The sequence below is a fragment of the Ornithorhynchus anatinus genome, chromosome 8, assembly GCF_004115215.2.
Source record: "Ornithorhynchus anatinus isolate Pmale09 chromosome 8, mOrnAna1.pri.v4, whole genome shotgun sequence".
Classification (NCBI taxonomy): domain Eukaryota; kingdom Metazoa; phylum Chordata; class Mammalia; order Monotremata; family Ornithorhynchidae; genus Ornithorhynchus; species Ornithorhynchus anatinus.
Genome location: NC_041735.1, coordinates 61799152 through 61821410, shown reverse-complemented (window position 1 = coordinate 61821410; position 22259 = coordinate 61799152).

The window sequence follows — 22259 nt, the reverse complement described above, 5'->3', positions numbered from 1 at the left end:
CATTCCATCACGTCGCCCCCTCCTACTTTACCTCCCTGATTTTCTACTACAACCCAGCCTGCTTATTTTGCTCCTCTAATGCCAACCTACTCACTGTAACTCAATGTTGTTTATCTCACCACTGACCTCTTTTCCACATCCTGCCTCCAGCCTGGAAGGCTCTCCCTCATCATATCCAACCTATCAAGGTGGACATATCTTTCTTTTTTCAAAGGCTTATTGAAAACAGATCTCCTCCAAGAAGCCTTCCTCGATATATCCTCATTTCCTCTTCTCCCATTCCTTTCTGTGACATCCTTGCATTTGAATTTTCACTCTTTATTTACCCCTCCCTAAGCTACATAACACTGGGGTACATATCTGTAATTTTTTTTTTTACGTTAACGCCTGACTGCCCCTCAAGACTGTAAGCTCCTTGCGGGTAGGGAGCGTGTCTGTCAGAGCTGTTATATTGAACTCTCCCAAACACACAGTACAGTGCTCTGCACACAGTAAGCGTTCAGTAAATACAACTGATCCATTGATTGAGATGGGCTTGCCCAAGAAATATACAGTGTGAAGCTAGCAAAGATCTCATTATCATTTCACCCTCAGCTAACCACGGCTGGGTGTGCACCTCAACCTTTTTTGTTATGGAAGCAGTTCTGTAACCTAGCTATCGCTGCTGAGCCGGGCAGGAAATCATGGAGTTTCCGACCATCAAGGAACTGGCCCAGAGCGTGAGATGCTGAACTCAGTGCAATTTGACAGGTCGGTTGAAAATTTTAATGTCAAGGAAAAACACATTAGTATTTCCTGGACACCAGCGTTTCCATGGTTTTATTGAAATATGCAACCTCTTGGGAACATTTTGACATTTACTGCTGAGATCTGCTTCTGTGTGTGTATGTGTGTGTTTTAATTCATGTGTAAAGTGTGACGGGAGAAACTCTTCCTGAGGAGCAAAGGGCTGTGATTCATTCTGAGCAGGGCAGAGGAAGAGGATTTCAGGCAAAAGGACAGTTCTTCAATGAATTCAGTTTTTGTATCACTTAATGAGAATCTGTTCTGCGGGCTGGGAGGCTAAGCCCACTGGGTCATGACAGAAAATAGAGTGAGAGGTTTATACTTCTTCCATCCTGGTGAAGTTCACTCCTCAAGGAATTCCACCTCTGCATCACACAAAAACTCCTCACTATTGGCTTTCAACATTCAGTCAAGCTGGCCCCCTCCTACCTCACCTCACTGTTTTCCTACTACGACCCAGCCCACACACTTTGCTCCTCTAATGCTAACCTTCTTGCTGTACCTCCGTCTCGCCTATCTCCCCACTGCCCGGTTGCCCACATCCTGCCTTTGGCCTGGAAAGCCCTCACTCCTCAAATCTGACAGAAAATTGCTCTCCTCCTCCCCCGTCTAAAGCCTTACGGAAGGCACATCTCCTCCAAGAAGCCTTCCCTAACTAAGCCCTCCTTTCCTCTGCTCCCACTATCTTCTGTGTCGCCCTGACTTTCTCTCTTTATTTATCCCCCCTCTCAGCCCCAAGGCACTTATGTACATGTCTATAATTTATTTATTTATATCAATGTCTGTCTACCCCTCTAAAGCGTAAGCTTCTTGTGAGCAGGGAATGTGCCCCCATATCACCCGGCCAGGTAGAGATTTAACACATGAAACAAGAAGAGCACCCATAAAGCAGGTGCCATTTGGAGGATTTGGATCAGTTGCATCTTAAATGATCTTTCTAGTTGATAATAATAATAATAATGATGGTATTTGTTAAGATCTTACTATATGCCAAAGACTGTTCTAAGCGCTGGGGTAGCTACAAGGTAATCAGGTTGTCCCACGTGGGGCTCACAGTCTTAATCCCCCTTTTACAGATGAGGGAACTGAGGCACAGAGAAGCGAAGTGACTTGTCCAAAGTCACACAGCTGATAAGTGGCAGAACCAGGATTAGAACCCACAACCTCTGACTACCAAGCCTGTACTTTTTGCACTAAGCCACGCTGCTTCTCATTTGGGGTTCACAATCAAAGCTGGAGGGAAGGCGGTATTAAATATCCATTTTACAGCTGAGAAATCAGAAGCACAGAGATTCAACCAATTCTATATTAGTCAGTCCTATTTATTGAGCACTTACTGTGTGCAGAGCACTGTACTAAGCACTTGGAATGTACAGTTCAATCTATTGAGTGCGAGCTGTGCACAGAGCTCTGTGATAAATGCGTGGGAGAATACACTACAGCTGAATCGATAGGCACGTTCCCTTCTCACAGTGAATTTACAGTCTAGAGGGGGACGTAGGTAACAGAGAAGCATAGTAAGTTGCCCAAAGTCACACAGCAGGCAAGTGGCAGAACTGGGATTGGTGTCCTGGTCCTGTGACTCCCAGGGCTGAGGTCTATCCACTAGGCCACGCCGCTGCTCTGCGCAGTGCTTTCGACAGAGTGAGTGCTACAGATGAGTTGCAGCCTCCAATGTCATTGGCCGCCTCGTATCTTGAACATGAATGGCTTTCATTATTCACTCAAATTCCTTTCATTTGGACTGCCGCTACTACTTCCACGAGACATCCCACAAACAATTTGTAACGGCTTACATCCCATGTCGGCTTTGCGGTGGCTCTGTTGTCATCTAATCTCCAGAAGGTGCCGCGTGGCGCGGTTGTGAAACGGAATTCGGAAGAGTTTTTATTTGGAAACGGTGTTGCTCATTTTAATCTACCAGGAGCAAAAGCAGCCAAGATGCTCAAACTTGGAAGGTTGAGCTTCCTCCAAAAGGAACTCGGGCAGTGAATTTCAATCATCACTGTTAGCTGTTTGGGAGAATCGAAACAGCAACTCGAATTGAAGCAGTGACTTGACCTGGGGCAAGTTCATTCATTCATTCAATCGTATTTATTGAGCGCTTACTGTGTGCAGAGCACGTACTACGCTCTTGGAAAGTACAGTTCGGCAACAAAGAGAGACAATACCTTTCCACAACAGGCTCACAGTCTAGAAAGGGGGAGAGAGACATCAAAAACACGTAAGCAGGCATCGATAACAGCAATATGAATAAATAGAATTAGAACCCTTAATAAATACCTTTAAAGGAAAAGCAGCATGAAAAGAGCTCAGAAATGAGAATCAGAGCATCTGGTTCTAAATAATAATAATAGTGATTAGGGTAGTTGCTAAGTGCTCACTACGCGTCATGCATCGTTCTAAGCTCTGGGGTCGCTACGAGGTAATCAGGTTGGACACAGTCCAAGTCCCACATGGGGCTCGTACTCTTAATCCCCATTTTACAGATGAGGTAACTGAGGCCCAGAGAAGCGAAGTGACTTTCCCAAGGTCACACAGCAGACACATGGAGGAACTAGGAGTAGAACCCAGGTCCCTCTAACTTCCAGGCCCCTGTCCTATCCACTAAGCCATGCTACTTCTCAGTTCTGGCTCTGCCGCTTCCTGCTGTGTCACCTAGGGGAAGTCATTGAGTTTCCTCATCCTTAGACTGGGGAATAAATCCAATTTAGACCATGAGCCCCGTGAGGGACAGGAACCTCATGATCTTCTATCTCTCAAGGCTTAGTACAGTGCTTGGCACATAGTAAGTGTTTAGCAGTACCTTATTCACTGGAAGAGTAATGGAATTTTTTGAAATTTAAAAGAGTAATTTTTTGAAAAGGTGGCACTTCAATACGTGCCAGTCACTGTTCTAAGCACTGGGAAGGATACAAGGAAATCGGGCCGGACATTGTCCTTGTCCCACATAGGGCTCACTGTCTTACAGATGAGGTAACTGAGGCATGGAGAAGTTAAGTGACTTGCCCAAAGTCACACAGCGGACATCCCCTGGTGCGCTCTCACCACCCATTTCTTACAGTGGGGAGAGCTCATAGTCACTTTCAACTGGACATGTTTTCCCCCCTTTCCCTCTGCTCCTCCCCATCTCCCTTCCCATCCCCTCAGCACTGTACTCGTCCGCTCAACTGTATATATTTTCATTACCCTATTTATTTTGTTAATGAAATGTACATCGCCTCGATTCTATTTAGTTGCCATTGTTTTTACGAGATGTTCTTCCCCTTGACTCTATTTATTGCCATTGTTCTCGTCTGTCCGTCTCCCCCAATTAGACTGTAAGCTCGTCAAAGGGCAGGGACTGTCTCTATCTGTTGCCGACTTGTTCATTCCAAGCGCTTAGTACAGGGCTCTGCACATAGTAAGCGCTCAGTAAGTACCATTGATTGTTGGGACTGACTACTGATTCTAGAAAGGAGCAGCACGGTGGCTCAGTGGAAAGAGCACAGGCTTGGGAGTCAGAGGTCAAGGGTTCGAATCCCGGCTCTCCCACTTGTCAGCTGTGTGACTGTGGGAAAGTCACTTCACTTCTCTGTGCCTCAGTTCCCTCATCTGTCAAATGGGGATTAAGACTGTGAGCCTCACGTGAGACAACTTGATTACCCTGTATCTACCCCAGTGCTTAGAACAGTGCTCTGCACATAGTAAGCGCTTAACAAATACCAACATTATTATTATTATTATTATTAAAGTTCCAGGGGGTCCCACTCCAGAAATTTGACTCCCCTAATTTTTCTGGTCTATGAAAGGATGAGAGAGGCTGAGACTAGGATAAGTTAGGGATTGTTTCTACCAATCATTGTACTCTCCCAGGGTTTTAATGCAGCATTCTTTACAAAAATGCTCCAATAGATACCACTGATTCACTGAATGAATTTCTGGGAATTCCATGTGCCCTGGTCAAACCTCCAAACATGTGGGAATCCCCGTTCCTTCTGGGACTTTAGAGAAGCAGTAAGTGCTTCATAAATACAGTTGAATGAATGAATTCCTCCAGTGCAAAGTGTGCGGATTGTAAGGAGTGATGAAGATAGGCTGCTGTGGCAACACGGCTCAATGGGGAATGGGGGAAAGAGTGGGGGCGGGAGAAGAGAGTGAGAGTGAGGATTCATGAGTGGTAACTAGAGGTGGGGAAGAGGAGGAGAGAGAGTACAGAGTGCACTAATTACACAAACACCATGGTGTCCTTTTATTAGACAATTTACTGCTGTTTATATTCTCATTCTACCCTCTCAAGGAAGTGAGATGATTTTTTTTGGGGGGGGGGGAGTGGGAGGGGTGTTTGTAGTCGTGTCTGGGATTGAGAGGGGAAACCTGAGGCTGGTAATTGTACCATTTGAATAGGCACCCATGCTCTGCTCCCCTGCACCATCATTTTAGCGCACATTATAGAGACACCCTGGGGAAAAGCCCAAGGCACTGGATGGAGAATCCTCTGGAAGTAGGCGTGCCTGCTTGAAATGGAGATCATGAGAGGCGGTGGAAAGAGGTGAGTGGTTGTGTCCTCAAGACACAATCTGGGTTCTGGTCTTTCGTTATCAAGAGCATTTTAGTTGGTTCTTCTGCTTTAGATCTATTTTTCAGAATCCAAGGTTTTTTCCTGTTTTTTCTTCATTCTCAATCCTCTATCTTGCCACCGGCCTCTTTCCCACATCCTCCTTCTGGCCTGGAACTCCTTTCCACTCCATATAAACTAGACCACCACTCTACCCACCTGCCAAGTCTTATTAAGGTCACATCTCTTCCAATTAAACCTAATTTTCCTAGGCTTCCTCTCCCTTCCGTGTCACCTTTCTATTTATTTGCCCCACCCTCAGCCTCCACAGTATTTCTGTGCATATCTATAAATTATATTTTATTATGAATTATTTACTTACAGTCATGTCTATCTCTCCCTCTAGACCTTAAACTCGTTGCGGGAAGGGGACATGTCAACTAACTCTCTTCTCTACTCTTCCAAGTATTTAGAACAGTGTTCTGAGCTCAGCAAGGACTCAATAAATACCCCTGACTGATATCCTGTTGGAAAAAGTTGAATGTCATCCCTCCTCTCCAAATGAACACTTTTCCCCAAATGTTCTAGTGATTAGTAAATTTCTTAATGTAATGCTATTACTCACAGTGAGCTAATGTAGCATTAAATTGCTATATTATAATGGACTTCCCGGGGAAATGCATAATGCAAATATTAATTAATTAATGTACTGAGATTTGAAAATATTGTCATTTGAATTTGTCCCTTACGAATGAATAATTCCAGTAGAGCTGTGCAAATACTGCTGCATCTTACTCTTTCATCGAAATTCTAAACGTATCACACTACAACTGTTCAGCGGATAATGATTAGGATGATGATGTTGCATCAGATTGATACCATGCCTTTTTATAGATGCTATCTCACTGTACCGTTTAGCACCCTGGGAAACAGGTAAGGCTTGTGGTTTTACCTCCATCTGGTGTTACTGTCCCTCCCCTCCCGGGCACAGCAGCGTGGCTCAGTGGAAAGAGTCCGGGCTTGGGAGTCAGAGGTCCTGGGTTCTAATCTCGGCTCCGCTGTTTGTCAGCTGTGTGACTTTGGGTGAGTCACTTAACTTCTCTGTGCCTCGGTTACCTCATCTGTAAAATGGGGATTAAGACTGTGAACCCCACGTGGGACAACTTAATTAACTTGTATCACCCCCAGCGGTTAGAACAGTGCTTTGCACACAGTAAGCGCCCAAATGCCATCATTATTGAGAAGCAGTGTGGCTCAGTGGAAAGACATGGGCTTGGGAGTCAGAGGTCATGGGTTCCAATCCCGGATCCACTGCTTGTCAGCTGTGTGACTTTGGGCAAGTCACTTAACTTCTCTGTGCCTCAGTTACCTCATCAGTAAAATGGCGATGAAGACTTTGAGCCCTACGTGGGACAGCCTGATTACCTTGTACCTACCCCAGCGCTTAGAACAGTGCTTTGCACACGGTAAGCGCTCAAAGAATACCAACATTATTTTACAGATGAAGAAGGGAAGCACTATGGCCTAGTGGATAGAATGTGGGCTTGGGAGTCAGAAGGACCTGGGTTCTAATCCAGCTCTGCCATTTGTCTGTTGTGTGACCTTGGGCAGGTCACTCCACTTCTCTAGGCCTCAGTTACCTCATCCGTAAAATGGGGGTTAAGACCGTGAGCTCCTTGTGTGACAGGAACTGTGTCCAACCTGATCAGTTTGTGTCTACACAAGCTCTTAGAATAGTGCCTGCTACAGAATGACTAAGAAATACCATTGAAAAAGGAGGGGTGGACAGAAAGGTTAAGTAAAAATTTGAATATCAACAATAGTATTGAGCAACCATTTTGCGTAATAATAATAATAATAATGTTGGTATTTGTTAAGCGCTTACTATGTGCAGAACACTGTTCTAAGCACTGGGGTAGACACAGGGGATCAGGTTGTGCCTGCCCTAGATGCTTAGAATTGAAGAGGTATAAGACATTATGCCTGCCCTCAAAAAATTTATTATATAAAGGGAGAGACAATCCAATATCAATTGACCAATCAGTGAGATTTATTGAGCACTTTCTGTGTACAGAGCACTTTACTAGGCATGTGGGAGAGTACGACAAAGTTGGTAGACACGTCCCCTGCCCACAACGAGCTTCCGGTCTGGAGGGAGAGACAGAGGTCAATATAAAGAAATGATTATAAAGCAATATAAATCAATGAATACACAACAGATAAAGGAATATGAACAGAGCTTTAAATAATACACTAGAGGGAAGAAATACATGAATTATAAAATAATAAGCAGATGAGCCCATTGCTGAAGTGCTGAAGGTAGGCTTGGATGGATGTGAGTTGACTCAGTCAGGGGCTGATATGAGAGGAGCTCTGGTTTCTTGAACTACCCGCTGGTCATCCAGGAGAATCGGAGACTCCCTGGGATCGGGAAAATCCACAGTCCTGGGTCAGAAGCCCCAGTTCCCAAGTCCATCCAGATCATGGGGATTCCTGGTTTTCCAGCCCCAGGCCATGTCAGTACTGGGATTTTGAAATGATGTGACCCTGCGAAGAACACAGCTGAGGAATATGGGTTTGCTGCTCATGTCAGAGTGAAATCTCCCTGAAGCTGCTTGCCCTAGTTGCCGGCCTGGGAGTCGGAGGACCGGCGTACTAGTCTCGGCTCTGCCACTTGCCTACTGTGTGACCTTGGGAAAGTCACTCAGCTTCCCTGTGTCTACGTTTCCTCAGCTGTAAAATGGAAATTAAACATTTATATACCTCGTACTTAAACCGTGAACCCCCTGTAGGATAGAGACTGTATCTAACGGTATCTTGTATCTAACAGTTTTTGATATAATAAATGCTTCACAAATTATCATCAGTGGCAGATATTGAGTGCTTACTGTGTGCAGACCACTGTACTAAGTGCTTAGGATAGTACAGTATAACAGAGTTTTCCCAAATTTTGTACTTGGCTGTGGTTATTGGGTATGAATAAGTTCACCAAACTTGGAACATTTAGCTGATGATTTTTTCCCATTAAAGCAAGTTCACATGGCCTGGATGGATTCCTGTCCCTCATTCTCGGCCATTGTGAGACTACGCTTCTGCCCTCAGCAGGATATTTAACTATTCTGCAGTTTCTGGCTCTAATTCCATTTCCATGAAAATCTTGATGTCATTTTCATTCATATTTTTGTAATTATCGTTTGGCTGCTGAGGCTTGGTTTTATGGAAGAGTAGTGAGCTGTGCCACTTTCCCAAAAGACTGAAGAGGGATACTCATCCTAGGAACAGCTTGACCTGGCGGATAGAGCCCAAACCTGGGAGTCAGAAGGACCTGGGTTCTAATCCCGACTCCGCCACTTCTTGGCACACAGTAAGCACTTAACAAATGCCATAATGAAAAGAAAAAGGGTTTATATTGTCATCCATAAGCCCTGCTGAGAGCCATCTTGACCTCTGGGAACTGCCCTTATAGCCTGGCAGAGTTGGGAGAGAGGCCTGGAAGGCTGCATATGTTTTCATTTTTATTGGTGCTAAAATCATTCCTTCGAGGTCCTCAAGGCACTAAATATTAGCTGATTGAAGATCATAGACATCTGATGAAGTGAGGCTTAGAATCACGAACTGTTAAATTGCTCTTCTTTGATCTGCACTTGGATCTGAGACCTTTCGGCATGGGATAATCACCCCATCCTTAACCCCACAGCACCTATGTACAGATCTTTAAGTTACGCATTATAAATTATTTATTTACCTTAGTGTCTGTCTCCCCTCTCAGGGTCACACCTGGAGAGTTTCCAGTACTCGACCAGTTTCGATTACGGGCGGGAGCTTTTCTGTGACTCAGTTACTTCATCTGTAAAATGGAGCTGAATACCGTAAACCCCAAGGGGGACGTGGACTATGTCCACCCTGATTAGCTTTTATCTACCCCAGCACTTAGTAAAATGCCTGGCTCTTAGTAAACACTTAACAAATACCATTTTTTAAAAATGCTTCCCTGATATACGATTGCTCAGTAGGGCAGATGAGAACGAGGGGTCATGGGTTTTAAATTAAGAAAGGATGTGTAAAAGAAAAGTTTTAGGAGATAGTATTACATTTTATAACAAAAACGATGAAGAGTTAGGAAGATAAGATTTCTGCTGCCTGGATTATTTTTCTACAGAAATGTTTAGTCCATGTTTCCCCACCTCCTTAAGAACCTTCAGTAGCTGCCCATCTACCTCCACATCAAACAGAGTCTCCTTACCACTGGCTTTAAAACACTCATTCACCTCGGACCCTCTGACCTTACCTTGCTGCTTTCCTCTTCCAACCCAACCTGCACACTTTGATTCCTCTAATGCCAATTTCCTCACTGTACCTCAACCACACCCAAATCTTTAGCCCACATCCTGCCTCTGGCCTGGGCTCTCTCCCTTAATATCCAATCAACTCAGTTATATTGTACTCTCCCAAGCACTTAGTACAGTGCTTTGCACACTATAAGTGCTCAGTAAGTATGATTGATTTACTGATTTCATTTTCTTCTTCTTGATTAGCAAAAGGAACTCATGCCCCGAAGCTGTCTCATGCAATTCAGTCTATCCAGCAATTGTCCTCAATATTTCCAGGCTCTAGTATTGAAGAAATGGGTGTGTGTGGTGGTTTAATTCATTCGTTCAGTCATATTTATTGAGCACTTACTGTGTGCAGATGAAAGGAGTGTGGTCAGGGACTCAGAACTATTAGGTTCTAATCGCAGTTGGGCCGTTAGGCTGCTGTGTGATATGGGGCAAAATGAGATAATTAACCTTTATAAGCCTTGGTACCAATTTCTTTAAAATGGCCAAACCCTCTTTTTGATCTTAAAGGGGTGTTGTGAGGGTATATTAAGATAAGGTGTTGTGAGGATAAATTAAGATAGGTGTAGAACTGCTTTAGAAAATTCAGTGCTCTTCATAGGTGAGTTAAAAAGTGGATTATGATTAATCAATCCGGCAATCAGTCAGTGGTATTTATTGAATGCTTAGTCTCTTAAGGATGAAGTGCTTTCATTGACTGTCATCTCAACCTTTTTTCTGTGGCCTAGTGGGTAGAGCCTAGGTCTGAGAGTCAGAACAACCTGGGTTCTAACCTGAGCTCTGCCACTTGTCTGCTGTGTGACCTTGGCAAGTCACTTCACTTCTCTGTACCTTAGTTCCTTCATCTGTAAAATGGGAATTAAGAATGTGAACTCCATGTGGGACAGGGACCGGGTCCAACCCAATCTGCTTGTATCCACCCCAGTGTGCTTAGTACAATGCCTGGCATTCATTCAATCATATTATTTGAGCACTTATTGTGCGTAGATCACTGCATGGCGTTTGGGAGAGTACACTACAATACATAGACACATTCCCTGTCCACAGTGAATTTACATTTTAGAAAGGGGGAGACGGATATTAATATAAATAAATTTATTGCAGGTATGTACATAAGTGCTGTGGGACTGGGAAGGGGGAAGACCAAAGGGGACAAGTGAGGTGATGAAGAAGGGAGTGGGAGAAGAGGAAATAAGGACCTAGTCAGGGAAGACCTCCTGGAGAAGATGTCCCTTAAATAAGACTTTGAAGTGGGAGATAGTAATTGTCGGTCAGATTTGAGGAGGGAAGTTGTTCCGGGCCAGAGGCGGGACGTGGGCAGAGGGAAGATTGAGGCACAGTGAGAAGGTTAGCATCAGAGGAGTGAAGTTTGCAGGCTGGGTTGTGGAAGGAGAGAAGGGAGGTGAAGTAGGAGGGGGTAAGATGATGGAGTGCTTTAAAGCCAAGGGTGAGGAGTTTTGTTTGATGTGGAGGTGGAAGGATAACCACTGGAAGTTTTCAGAGGAGTGGGGTGGCATGCTGAACATTTATGTAGAAAATTGATCTGGGCAGCAGAGTGAAGTATGGACTGGAGTGGGGAAAGGCAGGAGGCTTGGAGGTCAACAAGGAGGCTGACACAGTCATCCAGGTGGGATAGGATGAGTGATTGTATTAATGTGTAGCAATTTGGATGGAGAGGAAAGAGTTGATTTTAGTGATATTGTGACAGAGTAAGCGCTTAACAAATACAATAATTATTATTATTTTTCTCTTTCCTCTGCATTAATTACCTTAAATGACTTCTGCTCTTCTTGATCTCCCCCCTTCCCACACGTCATCCCATGTCTTCTCATTACTCTTTATTCTAACCCAAGATCTCTCCTACCCTCTGAATTTTCAAGTGGTTCTTTTGTTTGCCTTATTCCCATGAATCTTTCTGAAACCCTACTAATTTCCCATATTATCATCTACTGACAATAGAGAAGCAGTGTGGCCTACTGGATAGAACACAGGCTGAGAGTCAGAAGGATATGGGTTCTATAACTGGCTCCCAGACTTGTCTGCTGTGTGACCTTGGGCAAGTCACTTAACTGTTCTATGTCTCAGTTACCTCATCTGTAAAATCCGGGTGGCCACGAGGCCACACTGCTCCTCTGCTGTTTATTTAGTCATCCTTTTTTATGGCAGACACCTTTAGTTGCTTTTATGACATTTTGGGCACTGTGTAAGATACTCCCCATTATATTTTTGACTTCCTTTCCACAGAGAAAAAGACTTCATTTCATAATTAGCATATGCTGAAATTGACCCAAACTAATCATAATAATTATGGTATTGGATAAGTGCTTACCATGTACCAAGGACTGTACTTTAGATTTAAATCATTCAGATCAGAAACAATCCCTGTCTCACAAGGAGCTAACAGTCAAAGTGAGAGGAAGAACAGGTACTGAGTCCTATTTGACAGATGAGGAAGCTGAAGCACAAAGTTAAGTCACTTGTCCGAAGTCATAGACCATGCTGCCTCACAACAAAAAAGTGATATGTAAAAACTGTAAACTCGTTGTGGACAGGGAACATGTTTATAATCTGTTGTACTCTCCCAAGCACTTAGTACAGAGCCCCGTATCAATTGATTAATCACTTGTGTTTATTGAGCACTTACTACATTCAGAACACTGTTATAAGCACTTGGGAGAGGACATTACAATAGAATTTGCAGACAAGTTCCCTGCCCTCAGTGAGCTTACAGTCTAGAGATTAAGAAACATCACTGACTGATTGATTGATGGAAGAGCGATTAAAATGTTAACTGTAGGTTGTTATTTTTTACTCAGTTTTCTTCCTCAGTATCACAAGCTTGAACTATAATTGTTCAAATTTGTTGGTTAGGATTTTTTTTTTTGTTCTTCATGGAAGGACTGTTTTATTCCAGAGAGTGGAAGGGCGTTCAGAATGACAGAGATCCACGAGCAGAGGTCAAATGATATAAATGGCTCTGCTGACTGTGCAATAAAGTTCTCTATTGTGCTGTTGCCACAGCAGCACTAATAATTCAAAACAAGGAAATGTATTCTCATGTTTAATATCACACAGACTTTTCCCTGGCGCTTTTGTGATTTCTGCTTTCTTCTCTCTCGTGCAACAATGTATGCATTTGTTTTTCTAAATTTAGTTATACTGGCATGTCCTTTTCATGCACTAGAGTGAAGTAGAAATATCTAAATATTATATACGATGCTGCCTTTCCATAAAGTGCTTTTTGTTCTGCAGAACTTCTAAGCCCCATTGTTCCATAAGTGTGTTTTGTTCTGCATAAGCTTATAAGCCCCAGTAAATTCAGTTCAGCAATACTGCCTCAGGACACTTTGCATATGAATAACTTCCTACTTTTTTCGGAATTTCACAATTCATTATACAGATCGGCCCCTGAAAAGTGTGAAAGAGACAAGCGCAATTATTCTTCGAAGAAAAATACTTCTCAGAAACCACTGTACATTTTATAGCATAACATGCCTATTCTTGTTATGTAAATTGGTGCTCTACTTGAGGAAGAGAAGTTGAAATCTATATCCCTCAGATATAGACTATAAGTAAATTTTATGCTAGTTTGGGAATGCACTCACAATAATCTGAGTTTGGTCCTCAAAATCATTGACAATTTATGTGCAGATGGTTTCTATGCAGGTCAGATGGTCCCAGATTGAGATTTAGCCAAGAATAGTCTTTATTTATTTACAAATGCAGAATGGAAATGTCTTGAAGAGCCCCGCTCCATGTTGACTCGGGCATAGGAAGGTTTTTTCAAGCTCTGGTGCTGCTTCACCTCACAGTCTTTCTGACTCAAGCTTTATGCTCCTTATGGGAGTGAACCCAGAGTAACCGAAGGAATATCCCTCTCCCTCCGCCCCGCACAACGCTGACAGACAGCTCAGAATATGGTAGGATTATTATTATTATGGTACTTTTTAAGCACTTATTACGTGCCAGACACTGTTCTAAGCACTGGGGAAGATACAAGTTAATCAGGTTACACGTTAATAGGATGCTATCAGATGACAAAGAGAGGAACATGTTCACATCTGATGTCCCTTTCTGGAGGGTTCTGTGTTGGAGATGAGGTTGGTAGCGTGAGGCTTGAGCACATTCCTTTTTGGAATGTAGATATTGCTTGACTAGCAAGTATACACAACAGATGCCCCAATTAAGGTGATTTATCTGTATCCTTTTCGGAAGTATAGGTGACCCATAAGGACTGGTTATCCTATTTGCCTTATTTGTTTCTTTGTGGTGTAAAATATGGGCTGCATGTGCTCCAAGAAAACTACAATTAGACACTTCTGACTCCATTTACCAGTTTGTGTACGCTCCGTCCCTGGAAATCGTTTGTAACGAACAGAGTCTCAAAGTGCTTGAGGAAAGCTATCCAACATAAATCAAGGGAACGATGAATCCAGATCTAATGGGAAAGGCAGAATCAGGTAGTGGAAAGAATGTTGGACTGTAGTTCAAGTCCCAGTTCTGACCCTGGCCTGTGGTGTAATCTTGGACAAGTTATTTAACCTCGCTGGGCCTCGGTTTCTTCATATTTAAAGTTAATGATGATGATAATAGTAATAATGGTAATCACTGGTATTTATTGAGCACTCACTTTGTGGAGAGCACTGTACTAAGCACTTGGGAGAGTACTACAGAGTTGGTAGGCACATTCCCTGGACACTGCTTACAGTCTAGAGGGGGAGACATTCATATAAATAAATAATTTGTAGACGTGCATGTAAGTGCTGTGGAGCTGAGGGTGGGCTCAATACCAAATACCCAATGGGCACAGATCCAAGTGTATCCTTGATACAGAAGGGAGACAGAGCCAGGGGAAAAAAAGGGCTAAATCAGGGAAGGCCTCTTGAAGACGTGTCCGGTCTTGAAGACGTGTCCTTTAATAAGTCTTTGAAGTTGGCGAGGGTGGTGGTCTGGTGTATATAGAGGAGGAAGGTATTTCAGCCCAGAAGGAGGATATGGGAACGGGATTGGTGGCAAGATAGACAAGATTCAGGCCCAATTATAATATTTGTCAAACACTTAATATGTGCCAAGAATTGTACTAACCCCTGGTTAGAAACAGTCACTGTCCTACATGGGGCTCACAGTCTAGAGGATAGGGAGAAAAGGTACTGAATCCGATAGGGAGAAAAGGTACTGAATCCCCATTTTACAAAAATCGGGACTTTCGGTCTTAGAGCATAACTCTCCAGAAGACAGTAGAAATACCATTAGTAACAATCACTCAATCAATGGTATTTACTTTCTATGCGCAGAGAACTGTACTAAACACTTGGGAGAGCACAATGCAGCAGAATTAGCAGAAACGTTCCCTGCCCACAAAGAGCTTATAGTCTAGAAGGGAAAACATATGCCAGTATAAGGAAATAAGTAATATATTTATTAATATCTAATGACAAGAAAAATTCTGGCTCCATTCGTTCATTCATTCATTCATTCATTCGTATTTATTGAGATCTCTACATCAAATATTTCCTCATAGCTTTTGTACACAGATCCATCCCTATGTCTATTCACCATGTTCTCTGCATTTACATATAAATGTGGAAGTGGAATCTTTTGTCCCCTATGGAGGCCAACATCATCCAGGAAGCACAGACAATTGAATTACTGAAATTTAGCATGCTTCATAGCACCATATCTTTGTGAAACGTCTAGTTGAAAGTAAGTGAAATTCCTTGACATATGGGCTTTGGAAGATCAGAACTGAGCAGATGACTTATTTGTCAAGTGGTAAAGGAAAGCAATAAAGAAAGGATGATCTCAGGAAGTCAGTAGACCATCATTTTAATGAGTTACTCTGTCAAATTTACCTACAAATGGAATGGTCTAAGATTTGATTCCATAGGCTTAAGTGCCAAATCTTCTGGCTATCAAGCTATCTAATGCTCAATTACCCGAGCTTCTCCTGAACCATATTCTAAACACCTTCCTTCGTAACCATCACCTTGTGCAGTATAGTCAGTATTTTTAGCCTTTAAGCACTGCTCAAGTTCACTATTTAGACATCTGACTTGAAGACTAAAATTTGTTCAATGAGCAGAACAAATGTTCAGAAAATAACATTTCAAGGTTAGAGTTAATGCCCTGAATGGAATTCCTTTTCTTTTCTCTTCCCTCCTTTAAGCATAAAATAAATAATGAAGCCTGACTTGATTTCAAGATGAAGAATCAAAATAACAAAGAACTTAGATAAAGTAAGGAATAATTAAAAAAAAAAAAACTGAAGCAAACTCTAGCCAGCATTTGTTTGCACAGAACGAAAATGTTCAAGGATTTTTACTTCTGAGTCAACAGAATTAGAGATGTAAAAAAGAGAAAACTTTTAAGCACTGAAATCGCCTTTATAAAGAACACTGAGAAAAACAGCACAGGCCCTAATCAGTCACCAGCATCTATTTCTATGTCTGTTTATAGAAAAATATGTAAAATCAAAAAAATTCTTTCATCTCTTAAAAGAGCAGAAGCACATAGGCGATACCTGCTGAGTCCGTCTCGACCTGGTAGTCTATCTCTAACAACGTCTAAAGTTTTTTTGAGAAATGGTGTTACGATTGCCTTCCTAGACATCTGTGCTGATGGCTTGTGGTGAATCATCTTTCCTTCTAGAGAACCATTCTGTAATTTCTGTCCACGCATAGATTTCTGCCTTGCACAGCTTCCTTTGGTAACAGAGTAAACTTGCCCAAGGTCACACAGCAGACAAGTAAGAAACAGTATGGCCTAGTGGATAGAACGAGGGCCTGGGAGTCAGAAGGACCTGTTCTAATCCCGGCTGGCTCTATCAGTTGTCATCTGCGTGACCTAAGGCAAATCACTTAACTTCTCTGTGCCTCAGTTATCTCATCTGTTAAATGAGAATTAAGACTGTGAGTTCCAGTCCAATCTGACAATCTTTTATCTACCCCAGCAATCAATACAGTTCCTGGCTCATAATAAGCCCTTAACATGGGACAAAAACATGGAAAAAAAAAGGGACTGAGCCAGAATTAGATCCTAGGTCCTTCTGACTCCCAGGCCCACTCTCTATCCACTAGGCCACCCTGCTTCTCCAACAGCTTCTGTTCTTCCCATCCCCCACTATCATCTGTCAATCAAATGTTTTCCTTGACCAGTTTGGAGTCACCTAGGAAGATGGAATCTAGACAAGAGCTCAGCCACCATTTTCAACTCCTCTCTGCTGAATTATAAGAAATAGTGATATCTGATCTCGCTAATATTAGCTGTCTATCAAGTCAGACATCATTAGTATCGTTAAGGGGCATGCCAATCCTGTGAATACTTTTTCAACAGGCAGTTAGATTTGCCCTATATTACCCGAACCTTTATATTCATTGTCTCTTATTTTTGTCAATTGATGCCTCAATGTGTCATTCTAGAACCATGATTACTCAACCTTTTTCTCTTGAAGAATTTCGGGCCTCCTGGAAAGTATACTTTTTTCATATTAGACTGTTTCAAATCCCACTTCAGAGACACAGACATTAGTGCATATTACAAGTAAAACAATGACATAATCACAACACACATGCATACACAACACACACTTGCACAGTAAGCTCACTGTGGGCCGGGAATATGTCTGTTAAACTGTTATACGGTACTCTCCCAAGTGCTTAGTACAGTGCTCTGCACACAGTAAGAGCTCAATAAATATGACTGACAGTACACCAGGCACCGCAAATTTATACCCATCGAGGAAATGGAGTATCAAAGATACGGAAGAGGAATTCTAGAGCTGAGTTAATTTACAGCGAATTGGCTATTCTTATTTTAAAATATTTTATCTATATCTCTATCGTGTAATGATGCAGGTACATAACATTGCAGGAAATTTGCTTCTCTTTTCAGCTGTCTTGAATTATATGCTCACCAAGGAACAATACTGAAGTCTTTTCAGGTTAATTCAGTTCAACTCTGGAGACTAGGAAGATACATGAGAGCAGCTTAACTAAGTCTCCGATTTCAGTTCTATTCTTTGTTTGGTGCCAGAGCATATGGTCAAGCTATTATAAAATGTTCATCTGGAAAATTGCTGGGTTAGCATTAGAAGAGACACCAGAATATACACGGCAACACCAAAAACCTTCCTGTTCAGTCAAAGGCACTTTCAAAGTCTAGAATTAACTATGTATGACCCATCTGTCTTAAAATAATAAAAAAAGAGAATAAAAGGCTGCAATGAAGTCTCTTCAAGATCACAGACTTGAAAACCTGCTAGTTTTCTGAAGATACTGCATGTGCTTCTGCTTACGTGCCCTCCTTCCTGCCTGGAACTCCTGTCCCTTAAAATGCACCAATACATAACCTCTCCTTATCTTCAAATCCCTTCTGAAATTCCACCTCCTCTATAAGACTCGTTCAGATTAATTTTTCTTCTCCTCAGTTCACGTGTAACTTTGGGCAAGTCGCTTCACTTCTCTGTGCCTCAGTTCCCTCATCTGTAAAATGGGGATGAAGACTGAGAGCCCCACGTGGGACAACCTGATTCCCCTGTGTCTACCCCAGCGCTTAGAACAGTGCTTGACACATAGTAAGAGCTTAACAAATACCATCATTATTATGTACTCAGTGTAACATTTTGGTATTTATGTACTCACAACTCCCTATATAATCCTCTTTATTTATGTTGATGCCTGTTTACTTGTTATGATGTCCGTCTTCCCCGTTCTAGACTGTAAGCCCGGTGTGGGCAGGGATTGTCTCCCTTTATTGCTGAATTGTACTTTCCAAGCGCTTAGTTAGTGCTCTGCACACAGTAAGTGTTCAATAAATACAGTTGAATGAATGAACAATACCTCAACATACAAATTTTCAAACACTCATGCATCTACACACACCTATAGAGTTATAGAAGACACCACTGATGGTGAAATTAACCTAGGAGTGCATGTATGACTGAAAAAACTATACTATTCAAGCACTTGGCCATCCACATACTGTCTTTCGGTTACCTTCTTCCTATCTGTGAATTATTTTGTATCTGACTTCCTTATTTCCCATCCTCCAATTTCACTTCCATCCCCTTCATTCTTCAGAAACCACCCTTTAAAAGGTCATATATAATCTCCTTCTTGCCAAAACCAATGGTGTCTATCTCATCCTAAGTCTCCTTTACTCCTCAGCTGCCTTCTATGCTGCCGACCACCCTCTTTTCCTGGAAATATTATTCAGCCTTGGCTTCACTGACACAGTCCTCTCTTAGGTCTCATCTTTCTGGCAACTTATTCTCAGTTTCTTTCACGGGCTCCTCTTCTGCCCGCCCCCCCCCCCCCCCCCCCCAAATGTGGGTATCTCTCAGGGTTCAGTTCTGGATCCCCTTCTATTCTCCATCTACACCCACTTCTTTGGAGAACTCATTCTCCTCATGGCTTGAACTATACCACCTCTAAGGGAATGATTCCCACATCTAAAATTCTGATCTCTCTCCTTCTCTGCAGTCACTTAATTCCTCCTACCTTCAGGATATCTCTACTTGGATATTTTGCCATCATCTCACACTTTAAAGATCCCAGAACTCCTTACCTTCCCCCAAACCCTGTCATCCCCATGACTTTCCAATCACTGTAGACAACACCACCATCCTCCCTGTCTCACGAGACCGTAACCTTGGCATTATCCTTGACTCATCTCTCTCATTCAAATCAAATATTCAATCTTTCACTAAAGCCTGTCATTCAACCTTCTTAACATCACTAAAATCCGCTCTTTCTTCTCCATCCAAACTGTTACCACGTTAAACCAAGCATTTACCCTATGCCACCTCAATTACTGTATCAGCCTCTTTGTTGACCTTCCTGCCTCCTGTCTCTCCCCACTCCAGTTCATACTTCATTCTGCTGCCCAGATCATTTTTATAGAAAAACATTCTCTCCATGTTACCCCACTCCTCAAGAACCTCCATTGATTGCCCGTCCACTTTTATATCAAATAGAAAATCTTTCCCATCAGCCTTGAAGCGCTCAATCACCGTGTCCCCTCCTACCTCACCTTGCCACTCCTACTACAATCCAGCCCACATACTTCACCCCTCTAATGCCAAGCTTCTCCCTGTACATTGATCTTGTCTATCTCAACCCCATCCTCTTGCCCACATCCTCCCTATGGCCTGGAATGTGCTCCGTCTTCATATCTGACAGACAGTTAATCTCCACACTTCAAAAGCCTTATTGAAGGCACATCTCCTCCAAGAAGCCTTCCCTAACTAAGCCCTCCCTTCCTTTTCTCCCATTCTCTTCTGCATCACCTTGATTTGCTCTCTTTATTCCCCGCCCTCCTCAACTAAACTCCACAGCACTTTTGTACATATCTGTAATTTATTTATGTTAATGTCCATCTCCCCCTCTAGACAAGTAAGCTTGTTGTGGACAGGGATCGTGTCTGTATTACTGTTATATTGTACTCTCCCAAGCACTTAGTACAGTATGCTTCACACAGTGATTGCTCAATAATTGTAATTGATTGATTGTTTTGATTGCAAGCAACTTGAGGGGCAGGAATCTGGTCATTTTCCTCTTCTGTACGTTCCCTGTGACATAACCTTGTATAATATGTACTGGCATAACTCAATAAATACTAAGGATAGATTAATCAATCAATCAATCGGAATTATTGATGTCAACAGCTTTGTATATAACTGATGATTTATTGCCACTGTCATAACCTATTCTTGGGTAGACTCATTTTCAGAGCTTTCTGTGAAGGCTATGGACTGGCAATTTAGACTCTTACCCTCCAGTGAGCATTTACTGTGCCCAGAACACTACCCTAAACATTTGGGAGAGTATAGTACACAGAGTTGGTAGACCTGTTCCCTGTCCACAACAAAGCTATTACTATGCCCATTAGCTTTTTCTTTTTCAAATGTTTAGTACAATGTGTTTCAATCAGTAAATGATCAATAAATACCTTTACTGCTAAAAAACTCTCATTCCTCTTCTTTGATTGAAGTTTCCAAAGTACCTTGCATGATTCCTCAGAGCTAATGGCTAAATAATAGCAATAATAATAATAATAATGTTGGTTCTTGTTAAGCACTTACTATGTGCCAATCACTGTTCTAAGCACTGGGGTAGATACAGGGGAACTAGGTTGTCCCACGTGGGGCGCACAGTCTTCATCCCCATTTTACAGATGAGGTTACTGAGGCCCAGAGAAATTAAGTGACTTTCCCAAGGTCACACAGCTGACAATGGTTCATGATATTTTCTGAAAGAGTATGACAATTGAAACCTAAAGAGAAGGGATCATTCTTTGTCTCCTACTTGTCATTTTCTTATATATCCTGACAGCAGTTTCACTCATATTAGAAAAACTGATTGCAAGAGAAAGAATAAGTTGCTTTAGATTCTATCCTTTCACAAGTTTCACTTTATCTTCCAAAATGAAGGTCCATTCATTCTCTTTCCCTCTATGTATGCTTCTACCTTTACATTTATATCTATATACATGGATATATATTTAGAAAGAGATACAAGCATATATGTGTGGTGTGTATATGTGTGCATATGGATATGTACAAAAAGCACCGTTAGAAATGTTATCTGTACCCAAAGCCCCTAAGAAACCTACATCAAGTCGCTATTTCTCAGTGATCTCATCTGTAAAATGGGGATTAAGACTGTGAGCCCCATGACACGGACTCTGTCAACCTGATTAGCTTGTATCTACCCCCATGTTTAGAACAGCTCTTGATCCATAATAAGCACTTAACAAATACCATCATCTTCATCATCATAAATACCGTTGATCGATTGAGTCTTCGGTTTTCAGGGAGGCACCGGGACAACTTGCAGCAGAGTCAGCATGGGTACCCCATTTAGTCAGCTTTCTGCTAGCAGGCTAAGTCACAGCGAAGGAGACAGAGCAAATCTCAGTGACTCTACCATTAGGAAGGCCCTGAGTCTGATGGGCTACAGCAGATCCCTCACTAAATACATTTCACTCACTTATAGACTAAATCCCCCAACATTATTTGGGTACCCCCATAGAAACCTGAGGGACGTAATTTCTAAACCGGCAACAAGAAGCACATTTTTGTCCAATAGGTGTAATAATGTATTTGTTTAAATGTTGGTATTTGTTAAGCGCTTACTATGTACAGAGCACTGTTCTAAGCGCTGGGGGAGATACAGGGTAATCGGGTTGTCCCATGTGAGGCTCACAGTTAATCCCCAATTTACAGATGAGGTAACTGAGTCCCAGAGAAGTTAAGTGACTTGCCCACAGTCACACAGCTGACAAGTGGCAGAGCCGGGAGTCGAACCCATGACCTCTGACTCCGAAGCCCAGGCTCTTTCCACTGAGACAAGCTGCTTCCCATACTATTGTAAGCAATAGCATCTGTTACTCCAGGAGATTATGCAGGATGAGAGAACTTTGGACGCCCTCATGGAGAGGAGGTCCAGTATGGCTAGCACATAGAAATTCAGGGATGTAAGGCAGGAGAATTTAGTGATCTTTGGGTGGAAGTCAGAGGGCACCACCTCTCAATTCTTTCAAGCATCCTGTTGCCACTGTCAGGATGGTGGACTAGTAACCACTGGCCTGATAGAGTAATG